Raw genomic sequence first — 12500 nt, 5'->3', positions numbered from 1 at the left:
GGCTTGATGAGCTAATTGAATTCCTTCCTGTCCTAGAGACAGACAGACTAACTGCCTTACTTGGCTTCCTGTTGCTGTGATCAAACTCTGACCACGTGCACCTTGGGGCCAGAAAGGGTTTATTTGGTTACACATCTGGATCACAGCCCATTATGAAGGACAGTGAGGACGGACCCTAGAAGCAGAAACTGATGGAGAGAGAGAGGCCTTGGAAGAATACTGCCTGCTGGCTTGCTCCTCCTGGCTCTCTTGGTTTGCTTTCTGATACAACACAGTGCTAGGCAGTACCTAGGGCTGGCGCTGCTCACAGTGGCCTGGGCTTTCCCACATCAATCATTAATCAAAACAATGCCAGAACCCGCTGGAGTTGGAGTCCCAGACATTGTGAGCCACTCATTATGGATGCTAGGGAGCAAATCTGGGTCCTGCAAGAGCGCTCAGTCGCTGAATCATCCCAGCCCTTTTTCTGTGTATATCAGCAAGTGGACTTAGGAAGTGGCTTATTTAGTAGAGTGCTGGCCTCAAAAGCATGAGGACTTGAGTTAGATCCCAGCCCCCACTCAGAAGCTGGGTATGACAGTGGGTATGACATGATTTGGGCAAGGGGAGGGGCGGTGAGGAGCCAGGCTGATTCCTGACACTCACTGACTGTTCAGCCTGACTGAATCGATGAGCTTAAGTTCAGCAAGAGACCTTGTCTCCAAAAATAAGGCAGAGAGCAATGAAGGAAGACACCTAACATCAATCTCTGACTTCTAGATGCACACACATGAACATGTGCATCCAAACACAAACATCAATCTCTGACCTCTAGATGCACACACATGAACATGTGCATCCAAACACAAACATGCAACCACACATCACTCACATAAAAGTGTTGGACTTTGGAGTTGTTTGAACCCCGCTTCTAGTGCCTCCACTTGCCCTCCATGCAAGCCTTACTTTCCTTGTTTATAAGTGGGGGAGCATCGGGCAGTGGTGGCGCACACCTTTAATCCCAGCACTTGGGAGGCAGAAGCAGACAGATCCCTGAGTTCAAGGCCAGCCTGGTCTACAGCATGAGTTCTAGGACAGCCAGGACTGTCCCACAGAGATACCCTGTCTCGGAAAACAAAAACAAAAAACAAAAAAAAGCAGGGTAGCTCTAGCATTGTCTCCCGAAGGTATAGTGATGATTGTGTTGGACAGTTTCTTGAAATCTTCGCCTAGCATGTGATGCGTAATCGGTACTCAGCATGTGTCCGCTGCTCCGTGTGACACTGTAGTAGAAGCCGCCATCCTTCTAATGGACTCTGAACAGGAAGAGAGCTCGGGGCCAGGCCAGCCAGGTTGGGCTCCACTGTGGTCATGAAGGGGCTATCTAGGGAGCGGATGTTTAATGTTTTCCTGCATCCCACTCTGAAACATTGTGCCTTTTCATTTGAGGTGAAGTCGGTAGTGATGTGGACAAAGAGAGCTGGTGATTTCAAACTGCACAAAGACAAATCTCTTTGCCTGAAATTTTAGGGTTAAATCACCTTGATTTGACCCCATGTGTACATACAACATGTGAACATGATAGATTTTTTTTTAAAAGACAAGGTCTCACTGTGTAGCTCTGGCTGGCCTTGAACAGAGATCCACCTGCCTCCGCTTTCCTCCGGGAGTGCTGGGATTAAAGGTGCGCTGCTCACAATAGATAACCGTGACAGAGGAAGTCAGAGTGCTGTGTAGTAGTCCTGTCATTTAAAGAATGTGTAAGCTTTGGTTACTATTCTCATTGCTGTGATCAAGGAAGGGGACTCGGGAAGGAAAGGTTTATTTGGGTTCACAGTGAGAGGGAATACAGCCCGTCAGGAAGGGGAAGGCTTGGCGGCAGGAATGCGAGGCAATTTGGTCGAGTTGCATCCATGGTCAGAGAGTGGAAAGCAATAAACGCTGGTGGTCAGTTTTCTTCCTCGTTTTTATCCAGTGCAGGACCCCAGCCCATGGAGTCGAGACACCCACATTCAGAGTGGGTCATTCCACCTCTGTCACTCCAATCTAGAAACTCCCCTTCAAATGCAGACACTTGACAGTGCTGTCCTGTGTGGCCTTGAAGTCTTCCCTTAGAAGCCTCTATTCCTCTTGAGGGCTTCTCAGTGGTTTGCACTTCTGCCAAGCCTCTGCCCCCCCCCACCCCCCAGTGTTCCTGCAGCTCTAATGGGACTTTCCTGTTCAAGAAAACTGGGGGTGCAGTATTCAAAGAGGAGGCCTGTTTTAGTTGTCCAGTGCTACCGCACGTGACTTTCTGTCTGACTCAACATTTTACTTGCTCTTCCATTATTCTGCCCCCCTGTCTTTTGCAAAATTCTTTCTTCCTCAATTCTTTGGGTTGCTGTCTTTCTGTCTGAGGTCAGCAGTCATTCGCTGGGCAGCCATGTGTGCAAGACGTCATGCCTGATGACACCACCGAGCATCTCTGCCCTTTGGGGTCGTAATCTGGTGACAAGAACGTGGACATCCTCGTCAAAACCTTAGCGCTGTCAGCAAGTCTTGGGCGTCTTTTCGAGGTCACCGAGGACTCGGCTGGCCTCAGCCCTGTCCCACGGGACTGCACACTCAGCAAGCTGAACTGCCAGCTGGGGACCAGACTAGAGGGAAGAAGGAACGAGGATTTGGGGGTACCAGGCTGACAAACCATGGCAGCATGAAATGAAGGCCCTTGGCCTCCGGACTGGAGCTTTGGGTTTCACAGACATTTTGTCCAGTCCCCAGTGTAAGTGACAGGAATGAGTAGCGTGCAGTAGGCTTAGGCAGAAGTTGGTTCGTTCATGGGGTGCTAGGAGGTAAGGCAAGGCCATCAGCCTTAGAAGGTGAAAAAGTACAGGCTGCAGTTAGAGTTGAACTTTCAGAAATGGCATATAAAAAGAACTTACACTACTGCTATGTCCTACGTGTATGGGACATCATCTAGGCAGTATGATTATATGTTAATTAGGTTACAGGGACTGAGACACCTGCAACCCAGTATCGTGGGCCAGTCCTTTAATCCCGACAGTCGGAGTCAGAGGTAGATGGGTATCTATGAGTGTGAGACTACTGGTCCACATAGTGAGACCCTGTCTCAAAAGAAAATGGTGGGGGGGGGGCTGCTGAGATTCCTGATGGACTCAGGGAGAGAAAGGAATGGGAAGTGTAGAACCTGGGAAACTAGCTTGCATTTAACTCCAGTCAATTGCTCACAGAAACTGCTGGAAGGCAGTTCTTGGCTTACTTAGGATTGGCACAGATGGACAGTCGGGTAATGTTTAACGTGTCAGATGAATACATAACTGTCACTATTCCTTTTTTAAAAAAAACATATTTTATCTGAGCTGGGAAGTGGTGGCGCGTGCCTTTGTTCCCAGCACTCGCCGGAGACAGAGGCAGGCAGATTTGAGAGTCTACAGAGGGAGTTCCAGGACAGCCAGGACTATACAGAAACTCTGTCTCAAAAAAAGAAAGGCGGCCGGGCGGTGGTGGCGCACGCCTTTAATCCCAGCACTCGGGAGGCAGAGGCAGGCGGATCTCTGTGAGTTCGAGACCAGCCTGGTCTACAAGAGCGATAGTTCCAGGACAGGCTCCAAAGCCACAGAGAAACCCTGTCTCGAAAAAAAAAAAAAAAAAGAAAGGCAAAAAAAACAATAAAAAAGAAAAATATATTATGTTATTATGGTGTGGATATGATTTGGATGTGGGGAGGTCAAAGAGCATACATGCGGAGATCAAAGAGCAATTTTCAGGAATTGATTCTCTCTCTCTCTCTCTCTCTCTCTCTCTCTCTCTCTCTCTCTTTCTCTCGTGGTTTTTTGAGACAGGGTTTTTTTGTAGTTTTGGAGCCTGTCCTGGAACTAGCTCTTGTAGACCAGGCTGGCCTCGAACTCATGGGGATCCTTCTGCCTCTGCCTCCCAAGTACTGGGATTAAAGACCTGTGCCACTACCTGGTTGATTCTCTTATACCACTGTGGTTCTGGGGATCTAACCAGGGTCGTCCGGCCAGCCTGACACGTGCTTTATACCCACTGAGCCATCTCACCAGATCACCGTTTCTTTTCTTTCTTCCTTTCTCTTTTAAATTGCTCATCCTCCTGCCTCCACCTCCTGAGTGCTGGGATTGCAGATATGCACCAGCATACCCAGTGAATTTAGAACTGGTTCTTGGCAGGTACTCCAACTGAGCTATTCCAGCCCTTATGATATTTGTGTTGATGATGGTGAGTTTGAGGGTTTTATTGTTGTTGTTATCCATTTATTTGTTTGTGTTTTTTGTTTTTTTTTTTTTTTTTTGCGGAAATGGTTCTCATGTGTCCCAGCCTGGCTTCGTACTCCTCGTGTAGCCTAGGATAGCCTGTCAGTACTGCAATGGGGGCCTGTTTTGTAGATAAATGTTATAATTGGAACACGTCTGGGAGATGGTGATATTGCCCTTAACCTGAGGGATCACAGAACTCACTATAGACATGTGCTGTGTCTTAGCTTGGCCACGAGAACAAAATACCATAAACTGAGCAGCTTGAAACAACAGGCATTGATTTATTTATTTAGTGCCCTCCATGAAGACTGGCAGCTCTTCCTGGGGTGGCCTATCGTCTCAAGCGGTGACCTTCTCTCTACATCCTAGCACGGGCGGGAGAGAAAGTACACTTTCTGTTCTCTCTCTCCTTATACGGAACTAATCCCATCTGGGGCCTCCATCTTCCTGATCGTATCTAAGCCTACTTCCTCCTTAGTTCCCAGCTCAAATACTGTCACACTGGGTGTTGGGACTTTGATTCAGTGTAGAGCGTGCTGATTTAGACCCCGTGGGTAGGTACTCCTGCTCGACCCTGGTGAGCAGGGCGGGTTGAGGGCAGGTCACAGAGCTGCAGAATGCCAGGTCAGGTTTTGCATTTACTCCATAGGGAGACTGTATGTTCCTGATGAATCCGCCTTTATTTTCCATTCCAAAATAGGCCTGCTTTTCTTTCCATTTCCCCAGTCACTGGGGATCTGAAATGTTCCCTCTGGCTCCAGGTGCACTCCTGCAGGCCTGAGTAACACATCCTGCAGCCGCCACTCCCTCCCACTCGCCCCCACCCACCCACCCTACCCGGGCTGTGCTCGCCTGAGTTCTCACGCTCTCTGCCCACCCTTTACTCTGAACGTGGCTCTGCACCCGGGATGGCTGGCAGATGCTCTCCATTGCCTAAATTTCTTCCTGTCTCCAAGGCTGTCTAATTGAGCTCTTTATCCCCCGGTCCTTTGATCTTAAATACCTCTCTCTTTTATGTCTTCCTCAAGTTCAAGATTTCCTGTCCTATATCCCCAAACAAAATTTCTCCCAACCAAGAATGCTATGCGGTCCCTTTCTTTGAAAGACTGCCCGTGGAACCCGAAAATCTTCACACCAATTTCACTGCGCACGTCTCCCAGGGATGTAGTAAGGTCTGACCTTTAGGTCTGTATTGACCAACCAACCTGTCACCTGGACCTCAAAACCCAGACAGGAGGACATTCTAGGCAGGGTCATTCAGATGTCAACCTGATCCCAGTTATCAAGCAATAAAAGCTTTCTTGTCACCATGAAAAATGTTGGAGACGTCACGTGCTCAGGAAGTGGAAAATATCTTTAACTTGATTGTGGGGGAAGGGAATCTTAATTACACAGTACACAAAGAACAACGTGAAGGCATCCTTCCAGAGGGTTGACCATTTAACCAGCCCTTCGGAACTGCCAGGTCCTTCTGAACTTTACAGGATCCCAAATGAAGGTATGGGGGAAACTGGCTGACGTCCGGAGTCTGGCTGCCGTTCCAAGTAGTGATTATTCTAGAACTAAAAAAAGGAAGAAAAAGAAAAGCCATCACATAGATCCACAGCATCAGTTTCCCCCGTGTCGCTGTGAAGGGAGAAGTCCCCCTTTCCGTAGGAATTGTTCCCAACAGTGACCTACGGTGCTCGGTTTATACGTTCACGCTGGTGCCGTTGCCGAACCTCTCCACCCAAACAGCCTCCACCGAGAATCCCTGGAGGAGGACGTGGCAAGTAGGTGCACCTTTATTTCCATCTAGCCCGCTTTGACCTTGAACTAACTCAGCTAGAGCGGAGAGGGATCTGGAACTTCTGACCCCCACCTCCGTCTCTCAAGGGGTGGGGTTACAGGTGCGCACCATCGTGTCCAATAGCTGCAGCTCTGGGATTTAGACCCCGCACTTGGTGCATTCGAAGCACATTCTCGTCAGCCGAGCTGCAGCCCCAGCCCTGGACACACCTCTCTGGTTCTTAAAATAGCAGCCGTTTCCCAAGGAGACAAAGCTCTAAGGGATGGTCTACTCTAACACAGTCTAATGACTCGGTTTAAAGAGGGGGACAAAACTGTAACAGACCAAAGAGACTCAAATGACTCTAAAGGGAGCCTCAAGCCCTTCTGTGTCTCCAGGAAGCTTAGGACTGACCTAGACAAACCCTGTGCGGGAGAATAAGGGACGGTCCCAGCCGAGAGTCCATCACCAGTCACCCACAGGGAGACAGATCCCCACCACCCCTTCCATGGAATCCCAACCAGTGGGTGCTGTAAACTACTAAATTACATAATGAGGGAACCAGGGACAAGGCCGGGGAAGGATGTGTTTATTATACCAGACGTTGTGGACTGGCGGACTTGTTTGGAAGGAAATTAGAGAACCATCTGGCCACCTATGGAAGCGAAAAAGAATGAAGGTCTCCCGGTGTCCCTTCTCTAGAGTCACGGGGACGTGGTTAGCTGGTGAGAAAATGACTTGAATCTCTGTTTCACAGTTAACCCTGACTATCTGGTATGGTATGTAATTTTGGATGACTAAGTAAATATCCCCCTTTTTGGAAAAGGACCATGTATATTCTTACCATGTAGGGTCCTATTGCACTTGAGAGAGTGAGACAGCCTGGGTTACTGTTGTGCTTTAAATACAAAGTATTCCCCAGTTGGTGGCATCTTTATTTGGGGACAACCTTTAGATGATGGGCCTATCTGACAGAAGTATGTCACTGGAAGTAGACTTTTGAAGGCTATACCTAGCCCCTGTTATAGCCACTCCACATCCTGACCCACCACGATGCGAACAGACTCTGCTCGTGCGCCTGCTGCCGGTATCTGAACTGCTCTCTGCCATGCCTCCTTCTCTATGGCGAACTGAGCCTTCTAAAGCCACGTGCCAAGAGAAGTCTCTCCTATGAATTGATCTGGGACACTTTGTCACAGCAATCCAAAAGTAACTGAGACAACTTGCTACACAGGAGACCTTGTCTCAAAAACAGGAAAGGAAAGGGGCACCGGCAAGAGATGACAGAAGAGGAGAACGGAGAAGGGGAGAAGATGGAAGAGGAGAGAAGAAATAGGCCGTAGATGCAGATGTTAGAGACCAAACCAAAGAAGGAATCCTCCAACTGAGGGCAGTGATAAGCAAGGCAACAGTGGACGTAGAACTTGAAGATGATCTTCACGGTCAAGAGAGTAGTGAACACACAAAATATGGCATGAAATGGATATCAAAATCTCGAGGAGTGCTGGGTGGTGGTGGCACACGCCTTTAATCCCATCACTCAGGAGGCAGAGGTTGGCGGATCTCTGAGTTCGAGGCCAGCCTGATCTACAAGAGCTAGTTCTAGGACAGGCTCCAAAACTACAGAGAAACCCTGTCTCAAAAAGCCAAAAAACAAACAAACAGACAAAAAAATCTTGAGGAGTCCAGAGAATTAATGTGGAACCAGAACCATTCATAATTTAAGATAATGGAGAAATAGAAACTCATGAACTAGACATGGTAGCTCACTCATGGAATCCCAGCAATCTAGAGACTGAGGAAGATTGCCTTGACTAGCTTGGTGTACCGGGTTCAGTTCCAGTACAGCTTGGCTACAGGGTGAGACTTTGGCTCAAAAGGGATCCTCAGCAATCAACTAAAATAAGAGACAGAACCAATCGGTAGAGGGATAAGCAGATATTTCCTTGCAGCAAGAGTCCTCACAGTCTTTGTTCCAAAGGGACCTGCAGTTTGTAACACACTCATATTTATTTCTTTGTTTGTGGAACTTTGTATTTTCCAAGGAGAAGTTCCAGAAGCTTCGCTTAGAGCTGTTATGCTTCTGTTAACAGAGGCCACTGATTAGTTCTAACCAAGTAAATACTGCCTTCTCCATTTCAGTATGCTAGTGTGTTGCCTAGAGATTGGTATTGCTTAGAAACCAAAGCTTTTCTTTCTTCCTTTTTTTTCTTTCTTTCTTTCTTTTTTTTTTTAAAGAGTGCCCAATCCAATAATAATGAAATGTTTTGGCTTTGTTAGAATCAGGTAGTATGGATCCCGGATAAATTTCCTTCCAAGCAAATCAATGCATGAAGGCACACTATAAAGCAAGCAGTAGGTTGCAATGCAGATTCTATGCATTTAGATAGGTTTCTGTGTTAGCGTTGCAATACTGAAACAAAATTCCTGATAGAATTAGCTTATGGGGCGGGGGGTAAAGGTTTGTTTTGGCTCTTGTTTTGACAGATTGCAGCCTTGTCACTATGACCCTGTGGTAAGACATCACATCAAAGTGGGTATGTGTGGATTAGAGGAGAACCAGAACACTAAAGAGGGGGAGACCATGGTCCCATTCTCTCAATTGTTGCCAGTTTTCCCATTAGGGCATACCTCCAGCCGCACAGCTAGTGCGAGAGCCTTAAATGCTAGGCCTCTTGGGGACACTCAACACCCAAACAGCAAGAGTGTCCGTGTGAAAGACGAATTGGTTCTGAGGGTCAGCCAGCTATAAAACAGAATGTTCCCAGAAGCTCTGGTCCTGGGGAAGTGTGTCTCCCCACCCCGCAGCTAGCCAGTTAGTGCCTAGCAAGCAGGGGCCTTGGACAGCCACTTCTGTTTGTGTTCTGGCCATTTCCAAGTCCAGAGAAAGTGAACTCAGCCACTGTGGGGGGAAAGAGCAGATGACAGATCATGTCATCTGCTGTCACAGGGTAGACTCGTCTCCAGTTGTAGTGTTGCTCACTCAGGATGACAGGACACGGGGCAGTTATCAGGGGGAAAGTACCTTTTTGTTCTTGTTGTTTTTAGTTTTTCCAGACAGGGTTTCTCTCTAGCTTTGGAGCCTGTCAAGGAACTAGCTCTTGTAGACCAGGCTGACTTCGAACTCACAGAGATCCACCTGCCTCTGCCACCACCACCTGACTCCATTTTATTTTAATATCTTTTGTTGTTTTGTTTTTTGAGACAAGGTTTCTCTCTGTGTAGCTCTGGCTGTCCTGGAACTCACTCTGTAGACCAGACTGGCCTTGAACTCACCATGATCCGCCTGCCTCTGCCTCTGGGATTACAGGCATGTGCCACCGAACCTCAGGAAATTGTTTTTATTACATTTCTTTCTTTGTGGGTACACACTAACACACTATCTAGAGACCAGAGGACAACTGTGCAGCACTTGCTTCTCTCCTTCCCTCTGTGTGTCCTGGTCTTCAGGTATTGACAGGAAGCCTCCGTACCCCTGGGCATCTTTCCAGCGTCAGAAAATATACTTTTAAAGGACTGTTCAGTAGATTTGACTTGGAAATACATCTTTTTGTCTCTGCTTATTTTCCACTTGCAGACATGAAAATTTTAGTTTTCTTTAGTCAATTTGTGTATGTGTGTGTGTGTGTATGAGAGAGAGAGAGGGAGGGAGAGAGAGAGAGAGGACACAGAGGAGGATGTGGATTTCCCATTCTATCAACTTCCCCACATTGTTTTCTTGAGACAGGGCTTCTCTCTGAACCTGAAGCTGGGCTTGTAACCAGGAAGTTCCAGTGACTGTCCTGTCTGTTCCCCCACAGAACCAAGATTTACAGGCGTGCAGGGAACCATATCTGGTTTTCTATGTGAATGCCGGGGATTTGAACTCAGGTCCTCCTCCTTGTGCAGCAAGCACTCTTCCCTGCTGGGCCATTGCCTCAGGTGCCTCAGGTCGGGTGTGCCATCTTAATGTTTCCTACCTGGGTACCTGTGTCTGAGGACTCACCCTAGCTCTTTCCTGCTTGTGGAGGTGGTCAGCCTGTCTCTTTAAATTCTTGTCTTACCTTTGCTGTGTTCACACATACCCTCCACTCACTTCTGCCTCGATGAGCCTAGCTCCAGATTGTGCGAGCCTGAATTTCATTTCCTTGCCCTAGAAGTGCCGATGGCAGAGCACGCTTCATTCAGAAAGCAGGCTTTCATTCATGCGTTCTGCTGCTTCTCCCTCCTGGCCTTGCTTCTCCAGCGAGCTGCTGCTGCTGTGCTCTGGAGAGGTTGGCGGAATGCTCCATCAATGACTGAACTAATGAATGGATGGAGCTGTGTGCCGGGCTGATGGCAGCGTGGAGAGCCCGAAGCGTATTTCCTTGCTGTGGGCTGGGAGACAGGCAGCTGTTTCCAGCTCTTTCCGGCTCTGCCTGCCGCACTTGCTTCCTCTCACCCTCCTCCACTTCTCTTTCAGACCCCCGTCATTCTTCTTGGCCACGTGTGTCTTCCTGTGCAGCGTGTATTTGGGGAGTCACTCTGATTCATCCTTGGTGCTCTTATTTCTATGCCTTCTTTGTCTCATCCTCTTGGCTTTACAATTGTTACTCTCCCGCCCGCCCCCACTTGAGTTCTGAAGATGCTTTTCCAGAACTATCTTGTCTGCTGTCCCCACCTCCCAGCTACCCTTTCAGCTTACCGCAGACCCTATCTAGGGGCAGTCATAGCTGGCCCCCGGAACCCAGACAGCATGATCCCAGAGTGGCCAATCAGATGAGGTCCAGGGGAACACACGCCTCCTTGAGACTGATGCGTGTTTTAAAGACTTCCATACACAAATGAGAAATTTTTATTTTACCTTCTAAGACAAAATTTCTGTCAGCGTGGAAAGCTAAAAAAAAAAAAATGGCCTTAATCCCAGCATTCAGGAGACAGAGGTAGGTGTGTTTCTGTGAGTTGGAGGCCAGCCTGATCTACATAGTTAGTTCCTGGACTACAGGAACTATGGTACAGAAAGCCTGTCTCAAAATAAAACAAAAAACTCACAAAAACAAAACAACAAACAAACAACCCCCCCACCGAAACTCTAGATAAAAGTGAAGAAAATTGAAGTGGGATGGTACCTTAAGATCTACATCCTAAGGCAGGACATGGGGACGTGGTGACTGGAACCTGTAATTCTCGCACTTGAGAGGCCAATGGGAGGAACGGAGCGACGGAAGTTCAAGGCTGGCCCAGTTCTGTTGAGCTCGAAGCCAGCCAGGAATGGGAAGGGAGGAAAAGGAGGAGAAAGGAAAAAGAGTTTGGAAGGAAGAAGCTCCGGGGATGGGCTATAGGGAGAGGACTCAGCCCACAATGTATTGCCATCCAAGCTTGAGGACCGGAGTTTGCATCCCAGCACTCATGGAAATGCTTCGCGGTTTATTAACCATTTCTTTCTAATCCTAGCACTGTAGAAGCAGATTGGTAGCTTACTGGGACTTACTAGGGAGGGAGGGGCAGAGGGAAGGAAGGGAAGGAAGGGAATAAGGCAAAGCCTATTGGGACATCCACTGTCCCCACATCTAAGGCAGCAGCCTTCTCTTGCATAAGACACACTAACTTTTCTCACTGACTAGTGCCTCCAGCCCCAGGAGTAAACTCTAAACACTACACCTGGTACCTGGTCTCACTGCCACTCTGGAATGTTCTAGACTTGTTTCCTGTTTGTGAAATGAAACTCTGACACACTCAGTTTTATTAATGATTCCATCTCAAGTTGAAATTCCCTGTCTTAGACCACATTACTTGTGAATGTCTGCAATATACTCAATGCCAGGCCATCGTTGTCCTTGTTGGGGGCTCCCTTAGTCCTTGTGGAGTTTTCCGTTTGTTTGTGGCAGGAAATACTCATCAGCTTTGTCAGGACAAGATAGCAAGGAACAAACAGGGCTCCAGATAGAGGTTTTTTTTATAAAAAAAAAAAAAGTAATAACCAGGTAGTGATGGTGCACACCTTTAATTCCAGCACTCGGGAGGCAGAGACAGAGGCAGTCAGATCTGTTAGTTCAAGGCCAGCCTGGTCTACAGAATGAGTTCCAGGACAGCCAGGGCTACATGGAGAAACCCTGTCTTGGAAAAAAACAAAAAACAAAAACTTTTTTGGTTTTTGAAGACCAAGTTTCTCTGTAGCTTTGGCACCTGTCCTAGAACTAGTTCTTGTTCCACCTGGCTAGGAAATGATTTTGTTTTTAAGTCTAAAAATAGGGGTCTGGAGAGATGGCTCAGCGGTTAAGAACACTGGCTGCTCTTCCAAAGGTCCTGAGTTCAATTCCCAGCAACCACATGGTGGCTCACAACCATCTGAAGTGAGATCTGGTGCCCTCTTCTGGTCTGCAAGCATACATGCAGGCAGAACACTGAATTAATAAATAAATCATTAAAAAAAATCTAGCCCAGGCTGTGATAGTATTGGGATCTTTAATCCCAGCACTCAGGAGACAGATGCAATTTTTTTTTTTTTTTTTTTTTTT

At 47.7% G+C, this 12500-nt stretch overlaps 1 protein-coding gene across 2 annotated transcripts in view; it reads left to right on the top strand.

The window, feature by feature from the left end:
- The window catches only part of Pitpnc1 (phosphatidylinositol transfer protein cytoplasmic 1), a 265425-nt gene that overhangs the window by 148289 nt on the left and 104636 nt on the right, over positions 1-12500 (top strand). The gene's annotated exons all lie outside the window — the stretch shown is intronic.

Source organism: Microtus ochrogaster, chromosome 7 (genome assembly GCF_000317375.1).
Source record: "Microtus ochrogaster isolate Prairie Vole_2 chromosome 7, MicOch1.0, whole genome shotgun sequence".
NCBI classification, from domain to species: Eukaryota; Metazoa; Chordata; class Mammalia; order Rodentia; family Cricetidae; genus Microtus; species Microtus ochrogaster.
This window is presented reverse-complemented; position numbering and strand designations above follow the sequence as displayed.